The following is a 14,347-nucleotide window of genomic DNA, read 5'->3' as shown; positions in this document are numbered from 1 at the left end:
AACATGCTGCTGAAGAGAGGTCAGCGCAGCCCTTAAGGGACATAACAGCAGAAGCGCTACAAAAAGCGTGAGTAGGCGTGTACGCCCGGAAAAACTCTCTGCGCACTACACACCAAACATGATGAACAAGCCTCTACAACAATCTATTCTACACAGGGGTGGAGTCAGCACTGGCGGAGTCTTGACAAGCACAGATAACCCAGGGCAGGGTCTGTGTAAAGCAGCTAATGGGGGTCTGAGCCCTCTCATCGTATCAAAAGGGAAAGGTGTCACAAACACTGCAGCCCTTAAGAAGAAACATAGGGACTCAGAGAACCGTCCCAACCCTTTAAAACGTGTGAAGTCCTCCAAGGTATTCACAGAGCCCCAAACAGAACCCTTAAACCTGAAGAAGACGGTGGCGGTGCTCCCAGAGGTCCAGGCAAAACCCTTAAGCCCCGAGAAGAAGAAGCCTAGGACCCCTGAACCCCATGATAACCCCTTGGACCTATCTGTAAAAAAGGCTGTAAAACCCTTGAATGAGGCCTATACAATAGGGAGCCCCATGGAGGCGGTAGTTGTCCCGGGCGGTGTAGAAGAGCTGGCGCCGCCACAGCCCCTTAAAACATCACGCCTCTCAAGGAAACATCTGAAGCTGAAACCGGGGGTCCCTAAGCTACAGATAGCAGAGGCCCTCAGTAACCCTATTGCAACGCCGCATCCACCCAGCATCCAGGAACCACAAACAGGGCCAAATAAAATAACTGTGCATGTAGAGGTGCACGCCCCTGAACAGCCCCCAAAGCCAATTGTAAGTGTGCAGGCCCAGCCTAGGGTCTCAATGGGTGATAATAATACGCAACCCCTAGAAGGTCCTTCTAGCATGAATACCAACGCTCTTGAGGTGATGAGGAGGATGGCAGACAACATAGGTAGAACCCCAGAAGCTAGGACCCAGGATTACAACGACAGCTCATCACAATCGTCATACCCTTTGTCCCCTAGTACCCCACAGGGGGCATACGACCCCACCAGCCCCGCTGCCAACAACGTGTACAGTCCCGTGTCCAGCCCCGATGCCAACCCCGTGTACAGTCCCGTGTCCAGCCCCGCTGCCAGCCCCTTGTACAGTCCCGTGTCCAGCCCCGCTGCCAGCCCCGTGTACAGACCAGTGTCCAGCCCCTCTGCCAGCCCCGTGTACAGTCCAGTGTCCATCCCCGCGGCCGTCATAAGCCCCACACAGCCCTCAGCAATAAGTGTGGATGACAATACCACGGGGGCCCAGGGGGTACAGCCGAGTTTGCCATACAAAGTTTGCAATGTTCCGTTCCTGTCCGCCCCAGGGTGTTCGCAGGGGGTCCCTATTTCCAGAACACTAGCGGAACCGGCTTTACAGAATGGGTCTAAGACTGTTAACAGTATAGAGGGTCCTGAGACGTTGCAGCCCTTTATAAGGCCTCGCAAGGCGGGGCCCTCTAAGCAGGCGCAAGACGAGTCTGTAAACACAGCTGAGGTATTTGCGGCTCATGTAAAAGAGATGCAGATGGCGGTTCGAAAACTAAAACGCCAGGCGCTCGCCGCAAACCTAAAATGGGGGGTGGGGATATCCAAGAACAGGTACACGAGGGAGGCCCATCAGAAGATCGTGGAAAGGGTTGGGAGGTGTAAAAAAGCGATCCTCCAGGAGTGTCAGGCGGCTGTGGCAGACATACATGCTATACGGGCGTGACTATGGCAGCACAGGCCCCTAAAGACCCCCACAGCCACTGGTGCTCATAAGAGGCCCCCAAAATATACCCTTAAGGTCCAGAGGCTAGTGACAAAGTCTGTACGCTTCTTAAGACTGCTCAAGCAGCGTCCATCTGCTGCCTCACAACCCTTCAAACAAGACACACCTGTTTCCCTAGACCACAGTGTTTCCCTAGACCCCTTAAAACACTGTACCATAGTTTCAAGACCCGCGCCAGAAACATATAAACGAACACTTCAACACCGACAATACATAGGTGTAGGGTCTAACATACCCAGGGTCGGGCCTTTGAAGGGGGTAGGTGGGCTGGCTTTAAAACTCCAAGCACCTCAACATTCAGAAGGACCTAGGGGCGGAACTGTAGCGGAGGCCTCCATGAACAAGGCGTACAACGACACCGCCCTACCTGTTCAGATAGGCTGGGGCATGGTGTCTAGAAAAGCCTGGGCGCGTAAAAGAAAAAAAAAGTGGCTTAATAGTACAAAGCAACGCCGGCGTTTAATAAATAAGCTGAAGAAGGCTAGAATATGCGCTACCCGCAGGTTTACAAAGACCCCGGAGACATTTCCCACCAGGACCCCCCAAAATGACACAACAGAGAACACCTCCGCAACTCACACTCCTACTGATGAGGGCCCAGAACCCTTGTTTTTAGAGAGTGTTAGAAGTTACACTCGCAATGTAGAGAGGTTTAGGGCCGTAGAACACTATGAGGAGTTTAGATTTATTAACCTCCATCAAATAACATCATCCGATCATGGTGTTCGGGCTATACATCAGGCTGTGCAGGAGCTCATAGAAAGGTTGTTACACAATGTGGGGCCTAATGACTTTTTCCAACTCCGCTTCCAGGGGCAGGGTTTTGACACTCCGTTGTTCACCAGGCGGAAGGCCCGAGATGTTTTTGACGCTGTGCAATTTTTAGAAAACCTCTCAAGGCTTTTACAGAGTAAGGCTGAACTAGTCGCCTATGGCACTTTTAGAGTCATAGCCCTGATTGTACGTGGGCGTGAGGGGGGTGTTTCCAGACCTTTAAAAAGTATACTCTACAGTCAAATAATTGGTAAGAAACAGAGGTGGCTGCTCAACTTTAACAGCCCCTCTGCCAACACATGTCTGGCGGCCAGCATCGTGGGGCTGCTGATGGCTCGCAAGACCCCTGACGCTGTCATCATGTCTAGAGCTGCTGAAGCCCACGAGGTTCTTGAAATACCTCCTGACCGAATGGTCGGCTTTGGCGATATAGGTCTTTTTGAGAACTATTTTGCCGTGACGGTGAAAGTTCTTCATCACAACGGTTCCTGGAAGTACTTTACAACCGGGGGACCTGTGAGAAACAAGACCGTATATGTCCTCCACGCCGAAAATCATTTTTACGGCATCTTGAACCTTAAAGGTTTTCTGGGGGCCAGGTATGTGTGCGCCTACTGTGACCATATATACAGCAATAAAACATACCACCAATGTGAAATGCATTGCAAGATGTGTCAGAGGGACGGCTGTATAGAAGACGCTACCCTGAAGGTGAGGTGCGACACATGTAGGATGTTTTGTCGCTCGCAAAACTGCTTGAGCATACACGAGAAATCTTTCACATGCGTCCCTAAAAAGGACTGCAGTGAGTGTGGGCGGTATGTGGCAACGGATCACAAGTGCAAAGGTATGATATGTCCCCGTTGTCATGTGTCTTACGAGTCAGGCACCAACCATCAGTGTTATATGGTTAAAGGTCTACCTCAGACCAAGACAGAGGACTATATAGTGTTTGATATAGAGTGCACACAAGAGACGGGGGTGCACCAGCCTAACTATATCTACGCCCATCATCTAACTTCCGACGACAGCTGGGAGTTTGAGGGACGAACGTGCGTTGGTGATTTCCTGAGCACTTTCATTCAGGCCAAATTCCAAGGATATACCATGCTCGCCCACAACTCGAAAGCCTATGACTCCTTCTTTATTCTACGAGACATGATTCGTGAAAAGATACAGGTGGAACTCATAACCCAGGGGTCTAAACTGATGCTAATGACGGTATGCCCTTTAAAAATACGCTTCATGGACACCCTGAATTTCCTACCCATGAAATTGAGCAAGCTGCCAAAGGCCTTTGGGTTCCCAGGGTGTAAAGGTTATTTTCCACACTTTTTTAACACCTGGGCTAACCAGAATTATGTGGGACCCATGCCTCCTACCGACAGCTACGGGGTGGAATACATGATGCCTGATGAGAAAGTGAGCTTTCTACAATGGTACTCTGAAAACCGTGAAAAGGAGTTTCACTTTCAAACAGAGTTGAAAGCTTATTGTCAGGCTGATGTAATGATCCTACGGCAAGCTTGTAACATCTTCAGAGATGCTGTGGTGTCTATGACTAAAGAAGTAACGGTCTTGAAGCCTGAGACACTGCCTAAGAAAGTCAAGGCCTCGACATCCAAAACCCCTGAAACGCGGCATGCAGTCGAATACATAGACCCATTTCAAAACGTCACTCTGGCATCCATGTGTATGTCCATCTACAAACACATGTTTTTGAGGCCAGAAACTATAGCTCTAGTACCGCCAGACCTTTATAACGGTAAACAGAAACGTTATTCAACCCCCTCTATCCAATGGCTCATGCTTGTCTCTGAGAAGGAAGACATACAAATTCAACATGCCTTACAGGGTGGTGAATACCGCCTGGGCCCCTATTACCTGGACGGGTTCTCTGTAATTAAGGGTGTGCCGACGGCCTTTGAATTCAACGGTTGTTTTTACCACGGCTGCCCCAAGTGTTACAAGCCCCACGAGTATAACAAAATGCTGGGTGCCAAATTTGAACACTTATACAGACGTACTCTGACAAAGGCCCAGTATGTTGAAAACCAGGGCTTTGCTATGCGAGTTCTTTGGGAGCACGAGTGGTTAGACATGTTAAAAACCGACACAGACCTCTGCTCTTTTCTTAAGACTCGTGATTTACCCACACCTCTGGAGCCCCGCGATGCCTTATTTGGGGGGCGTACAAATGCCATACAACTGTACAAGGCCGCTGGTGAGGGTGAGAAAATACACTACTATGATTTCACCAGTCTGTACCCTTTTGTGAACAAGATGAAGTTGTACCCTCTGGGTCATCCCACCATCATCTATAGAGATTTTAAGCCCCTATCCGAATACTTTGGGCTTATCAAATGTGAAATCTATCCTCCTAAGCAGCTTTACTTCCCGGTGTTACCATGCAGAGTCGCTGGCAAGCTGGTGTTCCCCCTCTGTCGAACATGTGCGATGCTTAAAGAAGTTGACGGCTGCAGACACACCGATGAACAAAGGATGCTTACAGGGACCTGGTGTAGCATCGAGGTACAAGCTGCCTTAGAGAAAGGGTACAGGCTAGGTAGAGTGCACGAAGTGTGGCATTTTAAGAGCACTACAACACAACTCTTTGCCCCCTACATTAATTTGTTTCTCAGAGACAAACAGGAAGCCTCAGGGTATCCTGAATGGTGTACTAGTCAGGATGCAAAACAGAAATACATCGACAACTACTACACTCACGAGGGTATCCATTTACGTCCCCATCTGATAGAGGTCAATCCTGCACGCCGACAGTTAGCCAAACTCTGTCTCAACTCCTTATGGGGAAAATTTGCACAGCGCACAAACCTTTCAAATACTACCTTAATATCAGATCCTGATGAACTGTTCAAGTACCTGTTTGCCCCATGCTACGAGGTGGCCAGCTGCGACTTTATCGATGACGATACCGCGGCTTTGTGTTGGAAATACGCCCAAGAGTACCCCACATCGAGTAACAACATAAACATTTTCATAGCCTGCTTCACGACAGCCCACGCTCGTCTAGAGCTTTACGGGGTTATGGATAAGCTCCAGGATCGCTGCTTGTATCACGATACAGATTCTGTGATTTTTCTGAGCAAACCGGGGGATGAAGACCCTCCTCTGGGAGATTATCTGGGTAATCTAACCAGTGAGCTAGATAAGGATGAGTTTATAAATGAATTCACCTCCTCTGGGCCTAAAACATACAGTTACCGTACCAACAAGAACAAGGTGTGTATGAAGGTCAAAGGGATAACATTAAATGTCAGCAACACCCTAAAAATCAATTTTGATAGTTTGAAGAACCTGGTGCGTGAATACGCCACAGCAGACGATTCTGAGAATGCTAAAACCATAGTCGTGAACCAGCCCTGCATAGTCAGATCCAAAAAGAAGTGGGAAATAACAACACAGCCTCTACATAAAACATTGCGAGTTGTTTTTGATAAAAGGGTCCTGACCAGCGACTATAAAACACTGCCTTATGGCTATTAGACCCATTAGAGAGACACCATCAGCCGCAGCATGGACACTAGGCTACAGCATCCGTTCTCCTGCGTGCTAGCAGGACCCTCAAACTGCGGGAAAAGCTACTTTATAAAAAAGCTGTTAGAAAATGCCGGCTCTGCTTTATCACAAACCCCTAACAACATTGTGTGGCTTTATTCATGCTGGCAGCCTCTTTATACAGATTTGGGCCGCCGGTTCCCACATATCAAATTTATAGAGGGTATACCGGATAACCTCAACGATGATGAGCTACTACCCCCAACCCTTGTAAATATGATAATTGTTGATGATCTGATGCGTGAAGGTGGTGATCATCCCGAGTTAGAGAGAGCTTTTACTCAATATTCACATCATCGCAATCTAAGCATCTGCTACATTGTGCAGAACTTGTTTTACAAAGGCAAGAACAGTAGGTCTATAGCTCTCAACGCTTCATACCTTGTTTTATTTAAAAACCCTCGTGACAAGCAGCAAATAGCCGTCATCGCTAAACAGATGTACCCAGGAAACACACACTTCTTCATGGAGGCCTTTAACGACGCTACAGCAAAACCCCACGGGTACCTGTTGGTAGACTTAAAAAATGAAACTCTAGAAGACTATAGACTAAGGGCTGATATTTTTCCCCCAGAGCTACCGGTAGTTTACACCCCAAAACCCAAGACCAGGACCTATAAAAAGCAGCGCTGATGTCTTTTAGAACCATTTACAGCCCCACCCTTATAACGCTCAGTGGTGACCATGTCTGCACACCTACGCCGCAATTTAGCCCTCCTGAAAATGCTTGTTAAAGCCAGCCCCCAACATCGAAAGGCCATCCTGGCAACAGCTTCTGACGATTTAGTGGCTGCCATTTCAGAAATAGCCCTAAACACCCTAAAAGGCAACGTCCCAATATCAAAGCGTCAGTTACAGGTTCTGAGGAAGAAGAAGGGGCTTATCAAGAAGCTCAGTAATAAAAGGGCCACACTCATCACCAAGAAGAAACTGGTGAAACAGTCTGGAGGTTTTATAGGCAACTTGCTGGGGATAGCTATACCTGTAATTACAAGCCTCCTATCGGGTCAGTGATGGACCATGCCACAAAAATGTATCTGGTTCCTAGGCAGCAAATGGAGCAAATGGGGTCTTCATCGGACAACGCCTGGGATATCCGTAGAAATGAGACTCTACGCCTGGATACTGAAATTAAAGACATTTTGAGCAGGACTGATCTAAACCCCTACGACAAGGCCAACCTATACACCAGCACTCTCAAAAAATTCTTAAATTACTACAACCAGTGGAATACCGAGAAGAACAAGTTGACCCTATATACCCCAGACTCTGAACTACCAGCTGCTCAGGCCCCCGACCCTCAGCCTCTACAACCGCCTCCCGATGGTGCGACAGCCTCAGATACCTTTGTTGGAGAACTCCTAAAAAATAAAGGCCCGCGGCACAGAGGGGCTGCGCAGATGCTCATGAGTAAACTAGCCGCTTCTAAAGACCTAACCTCTTGGAATGATCGAGGAGAGTTCCTCTACAAGGGCCAGCCTGTTGTAGGGTCGCATATGTACGATCTAATCAAAGGTCTCACACACCCCAAAATCCTAACGCCTCAAAATGCACCGAGAGGCTGGGATCAGTTTCTACAGGCCGCTGCTGAACTCAATATACCCTCCACGCTTGTTGGTAATAATGAACACCGCAGACTGCTAGACAATTTGAAGAGTCCCCTACTGCCATCGCCTACAGGTTCTGAGGTCCCAAGGCTATCCCCTAAATGGACTACTCCTGCACCGTCGGTGCCATCTCGAAAAAAGAGAGTGCCTAAATCACCCTTCGCATGGATTTTTGATTAAATGTGTGTGGTTTTTATTCCCAGGTTTCTTCAATAAAGTTTTGTCAACTAAAATATTTGTAATAAACACCTTGTTATAACTTTACAAACCGTCTCGGTCGTCTTTCAAAAACATTTTATGACGCATGTATATTGAAATAACGAATCTGAATGCATGTTTTTAAAAAATATAATGTCTTTTATTTTATACGATCAACATTAAGCATACAACAGTTATAAACCCTTACAGTTTTGACAAGGTACATATTCTGTTTTCACAGGTCTGACCGACACCCTGGTGTTTTCTTTTACATATTTCGCAACTATACGGTCATTGTTAACAAGATCCCCAGGATATAGCTTTAAGAAATTTCTAAATGAAAGACCCTGGGACATTTTACTGATAAAATAAATACAGTGTTCCCCGCATGTGATGGCCATGGAATCCTGCACCCTTAGCTTGTTATACTCCACCACAGCTGCAGCTTTTTTCACAAACTTGAATATAGGGGGTGTATAGAGTCTGTGCTCAGGTAACTCTGCGGTGCTGTCAAACACTGTAACCTTGTCAACATCTATAAACATGGCTGCCCAATGTGTCCCAGGCTGGTCATGCGGGTCTGTGTTAAAGACCAGGGTGCATGGTCTTTCTGCCCCCAATTCGGTTGGTAACCCGTCGCTAGGGAAAACACCCAAAAAGTATTTCCTAGCGTATTTATGTCTGCTTAAGAAGTCACGTATCTGCACAGTATCCATTTCACAAGTGTTTTTAAAGATAGTCAAACAAAATCTGCCTTGCGTGGTTGATCTGAATGATGCTGTCGAATACAGAGAATACGACCATGTTCACATTAGCCGCCAGTGGAGCTGCGAATCGTATTTCAGCTTTTAGATTCCCATTTTTGACCAGGTTGTAGTGATCGCCATCTTCCATGTCCGGTGTCAGGTCGAATGCGAACAACGTGTATCCACGGCCATAGCCTTCTCTTGACACCGCTACACCGCAGTCCCTTTGATGCTTTCCTGTTATCGAAACCAGTCCTTGATATTCCCTGATGTAATGACCGGCTGCAAAACTGGGTGTGTAGGGTTTTGCAGGAATCACATTGCCCTCGTGGACCAGCGCTGCGTAGTTGATGTTGTAGTGTTTAAAATTGAAGGGGTTTGAGGCATAGGTGCCACTAAAAGCTGTATTGTCCACAAACCCTATGATGATGAGCTTTGGTAGTTGTCCCAGAAATAGATTCTGCTGTTGTGTTAAGCGGGTACCTGCAGGGATGCTGAATACCTTCAGAGCTACTCTTTCCACAGCGTACTTGGCGTTGGATATTTGCAAAGCTTCGGCGTGCGCTAGCCTGACGCTCGGGGACACTTTCACTCTCTTTACAAACAGGCTCGCGGACAGTATGTTCAGCTTGTACTGTTCCGCATCCCCGTTGATGAGGCAGAATGAGTCCTTGTTACGATTGAGCTTGATCTTAAGATCAATTCCGTTGATGAGCAGTTTATCTTGGAAGAAGAGGTCCGAATGTATGCGCCCCAGGAGGTCAAAGGTACGGCTGGCTGTAGCATGCCCCGCTCTTTTTATAAAGCCCTTATTATCACCATCCAGAGCTGTGCTTTCAAAATGGCCGTGTGTATCCCTGTGAAAGAGACCGGCTGAAAGTTGTGTGTCAAGGGCATCGCTACTGTAATTTAGAATGCTCTCTATGTAGGCTCTGTAGGCGTACATGTTATCGTTCTGGGTGATGAGTCGGTCGCCCAGGGTGATGTCCACTTGATTAAACATGGTCGCTAGAGGGTAAGCGATTGGTGCCACTTTAGAACCGTCGTCAATGTCTGTCCCATCCGCTTTTACGACTTTACACATAAGATGCAGCAGCGTGTTGTTGAGATCCAAATACATATCCGTGGCCCCTGACACATAAAACTCTATAGGTGCCAGCGGTGTCAATGCTGCTAAAGGCGACACCTCCATGAAGAAGCTGTTTTCGATGCTTGTCTGCGTGGGTTTTAGACTAAACAAGTCCAACTCTGATTTGGCGCACTCTCCAGATCCACAATGTACGAAGGCCATGGTTGTGTTTACAAGGGTTTAAAAAATATTTACTTTAGAGCCGGGTCGCTTCTTTGCAGCTCTCTTCCGTCTTGGAGCTCTTCTTTTCTGAGGGCGTTTTGAAACGGTCCTCCTTTTTTTATAGGGGGCTGGGGGCCCCCGACGTCTGGAAACACGCCGTTTCCTTTTGACACTAGCGCGTGGCTTATACATCAGACCAGCTCCTTCTTGAGGCTGCTTGTTCATGCGCTCTGCAACCGCCGATGTAACAGACCCCACCACCTCCTGGGCAATGTTCGTGGCAGCCGCCTTAACATGAGGCTTTGCAATTTCATAGCCGCGTCTCAGGAATGGCATAGCTCTTCTAAACAGACTCCTAAAGAATCCTCCTAATCCAGCCCCGTACATAACAGGCGACCCTTGAAAGTACGGTGGTCCTCCATAACCGGCTTGACTTCTGTAATAGTCTCTGTACATAGACGGATCTCCGTAGGTTTTCATAACCGCCATGATGGCTGCCTAATACCCTCTGTCGTGTCTAGGCCTTAAATGAAGCTTGACAATAACTTTCCCGTATTTAAAGGCCACCGGCTCAGACTGATCATCGTAGATCATAATTGAAATAGTGTCAAAATGGTTTTTAGAAACTGCTACGTAGTCAGGTTTGTTAAATTGTATGTTGACCATGGTATTATTATCACCCTGTACATGCACCCACCTTAACAACGGTGAGTAACTATCACCTATCCTCTGAGACTCTACAATATCGCTGTACACGTAGAGCGTGTAGAACCCCCCATTAATATCGGGGCACGTGTGATCTTGCTCCACGGGGCTTTTCACATGTTGTACTGTCCCTAAAATCCTTCTTAATTTACCTGAGCAGTTAAACAGGGTGTTTCGATTTATGGATTTAAGAAACACCTTCCTTCTCACATTATCTAACACCAGATGAATATTCGGATGTGGTTCTATACCGGCTATGGATTTGTTGATGGCTTCGATAATGCTTGAAACGTGTGGGTAGTAGCCGGGTGGGAAGGATGTGTGGATGCCAGTGGGGTCCTGTTCCCTCTTGATGTGAAACTTGGTTTCGGCCGCGGTAAATGTATTCCATGTTCTAGGGTATTGTATTTCTGTTAGGGCAACCTCCCAGTCCCCCTTAAGGTCCACAGCCTTAGCCAATTTGACGGTGTAATTAGAAATCTGATTGTTGGGAAACATGTCCTTAGAAGCGTTGGATGGTAAGGTTATAAAAAAGGGTGTAGTCTCCATCGCAGCAGCGGCTTTTAGCTCACACACCCTTCAGGGAGCTGGCCAACACCCAACTGTTAAATTTCTCAGGCCATCCGCGCCATTTGACATATGCCTGGCTCTTAGCCCCTGTACCTTTCCTTTTCAGAACCTTTTCAACCCTGTACACACGGTTTGGATCATAGGGCACCTTTTGTAACTCTTCCTTGTAAAAGGAGCCCGACACCGTTTCCCCATCGTAGTCCTTTAACCTGTAAATATACAGCCCTTCCTTAAGCTCCACACTTTCCACTATAAATATTTCATCACTAAAGGTCTGTTGGTAACCCTTCGTGAAGACTCCTTTCAGTTTTGAAATCCTTACGTGATCACCATTTTTAAATACAGACTTCTTTACCTTTGTCCCAAAGTTAGGACCATACAAGTTTCTCCAAACAGTTAACGAATTACTAGGGGTTACCTCTTCAGGTGCCATTTTGATGGTCCTATGATAACTGGCATTATATACAGCTAAAAAAGCCTGTAGAACATCCACGTATCTGTACGTATTGTTGGCCGTAAAATACCGCCACATCTTAGACTTTAAAGTTCTGTTAAACCTTTCTACAACCGCTGCTTTTACCTCGGTGTGTGTTACAAAATGTTGAACATTGTTCTGCTTTAATAATTTCTGAAATGCCTTGTTTAAGAATTCTTTTCCTGCGTCTGTTTGTAGTTTTTGAGGAATACGCCCCTTATCGAAGATGGCTTTAAAAGCGGCCGTGACGCTAGCTCCACTTTTATCGCGCAGCGCCTCTGCGTACGCGTATTTGGACAACACATCTATGACTGTTAATATATAACAGGCTCCGTCGTTATGTTTTGCAGTATCCTGAAGGCTGATTATGTCGGCTTGCCATTGATAATCTATACACGCATTAACGATTGTAGGACGCCTCTTAAAGCGTCTTCTGACTGGTTTATGTAGTGAATACGCCTCCTCTCCTGATAACCATGTCTTCACAGCTTCTCTGCTTACCGACTCCTTTTCACCCCTAGCCCTTCTATATAGAGCTGCGCCGCTTCCAAAGCTGCCAACCCCTCTTGTATCATAATAAAGTTTTCTTAACAGGCCCTCCGACATGTTAGCAGTCATTACAGTACAGGAAATGAAAGACGCTTGTTTTGTGTAAGAACATTTTATTAAAAATAATGAGTATTACCAAAATCACAGACAAAGGGGTTTCGTATCTTTTCACAGTATGCGTAGCAAATACGGTTTAACACATATACGGTTTTTGGGTATAAGATTCTAATGGTTCACTTTAAATACACGCTACCACTTAGCAATACATCAGGACTTATCTATTATAAAATAGCCTTTGTGGTGCCATGGATAGCAGTTTTCTGTCTATTAGATACAGATTAAACATACGCCTTTCTATGAGTCTTTGTGCCATCTTTTTGTCACAGCACACACCTGTGCCTGGCATGCTTCTTAGTTTTGCGCAGGGGTCGTTGGCATAGCGTATCTCCTTGACTGTCTTCACCATGATCTTCAGCATGTCCGGATGGACAAAAGTATTTTCAGCGCTCAGCCCGTGCACCACCCTTAGCAGCTTATACATCTTGTACGGATCTAGCATACTACATATGTACCGTATCACGCGGTCTCTGTATGATCCTATTAGACACTCGTGCGCCCCCTGTTGCGGGTCCCTAATACGATGGCCGAAACACAGGCTGTAATAGTCCCTTTTGACACACGTGTATACAACCACCGCGGTGAAACCTTTAACACTTGATATGTCATCTCTGCTGAACCCAACGCTGGTGAACCCTGGCGTTGGTTTTTCAGAGTCGTCGTTCTTAGAACACTCTTCACACTCCATAGACACAGGTGAGCTCGGATTTGTGGAACTCCCAGTCTGGTTTGCACAGCATATACAGGACAGATTCAAGCTGCGACCTTTTGCAGTCTGCCCCTGGGCATCAATTCTTTTCGGTATTGCCTCCTAGGTTCAGAAGATAAATGTTGACAATCCGTTAGCGGTAGAAAGACAACAAACTTGCATGTAAAGGGTGTACTCCTAACATTTTTTTGACTTACCACCACATTTTCACCACCCTCTGCAGCGCCTCTGAAATCTTGGGAGTCAGTAATATCCATTGGGGACCCTTCATCTCCCACGGTTGTACCAGGTTGTTGCACAACTACATTCGGAGGACTCGTCATGTGAACATCCATGGTTTCATAGGTGTGTGTGTTAGGAGATGGTATCTTTTGATTTTCTTTGTGCATTTTGAAGTAAGTGATTGCTGAAGGGGTTGCTCTCTAGAGGGGTTACAGAAGAGAAATATTAACGTTCGATAGTTGAAGAAATAAAATACATCCTTATGCAAAGTGGTTGTTCATAACATTTAAACTCACCTCTACATTTTCACACCCCTCGGCGGCTGCTCTGACATTTTGCGAGGCGGGAATATCCTGCGATGCCCCATCAGCAGCGGTTCTGACATCTTGAGAGTCGGTAACATCCATTGGTGATCCCTCATCTTCCACACTTGTATCAGGCTTTTGAACAGGGGTCTTCTCAGGAACAACACCCTCGTGAAAACCCAAGTCTTCATAGACGGGTGTATTAGGAGGAACTATGGTTTCTTCCCCTTCGTCCAACTCCAAGAGCATGCTTTGCTCAGCCGCCATGCCGTCAGTCGAACACTCGCTAGAGCTGCTGTACCTCTTAATCGGGGACACCCGGCGCGGCCATTGCGTAGCAAACCCACAACCATAAGGTTCCCCCGGTTGAGCATTCTCTTCCATTACCGAAGGTCTGGTTCTGTAAAAGCTACTGACGGGGATCTGTGAGCCACCAAACCAATGTTTTCTCTCAAATGGTTTGTAGCTCTTCTTTTCGGCCATGGCGCTCCTTCCCGTAGTCCAGCGGTTGCTTGCTATACCAGGCTCCTGACACCGGCTTATATGTATTCTGAGAAGCCACAACCCCTAAAAGAGGCGTATACCTCTACACCATAACATTCGCCCCCCCCCCCCCTTCCGGGACAGCTGCTTACCCTTGTCAACACTAGTGCCACCTGTCACTTGTTGCCAACAGTTTAAGGCCAGGACCTGCCAAATTTAAGACTAGGGTTTCCTGCCATAGTTGTCAAA

General features: G+C 46.9%; 1 pseudogene; it reads left to right on the top strand.

The window, feature by feature from the left end:
* The first annotated feature begins 2,104 nt into the window (after nucleotides 1-2,104).
* Nucleotides 2,105-3,560, top strand: LOC147726306 (uncharacterized; annotated as a pseudogene).
* Nucleotides 3,561-14,347: the final 10,787 nt, after the last annotated feature.

Source organism: Lissotriton vulgaris, chromosome 3_1 (assembly GCF_964263255.1).
Source record: "Lissotriton vulgaris chromosome 3_1, aLisVul1.2, whole genome shotgun sequence".
NCBI classification, from domain to species: domain Eukaryota; kingdom Metazoa; phylum Chordata; class Amphibia; order Caudata; family Salamandridae; genus Lissotriton; species Lissotriton vulgaris.
The sequence above is the reverse complement of the archived record's forward strand: the minus strand, read 5'-3'. Positions and strand labels throughout refer to the sequence as shown.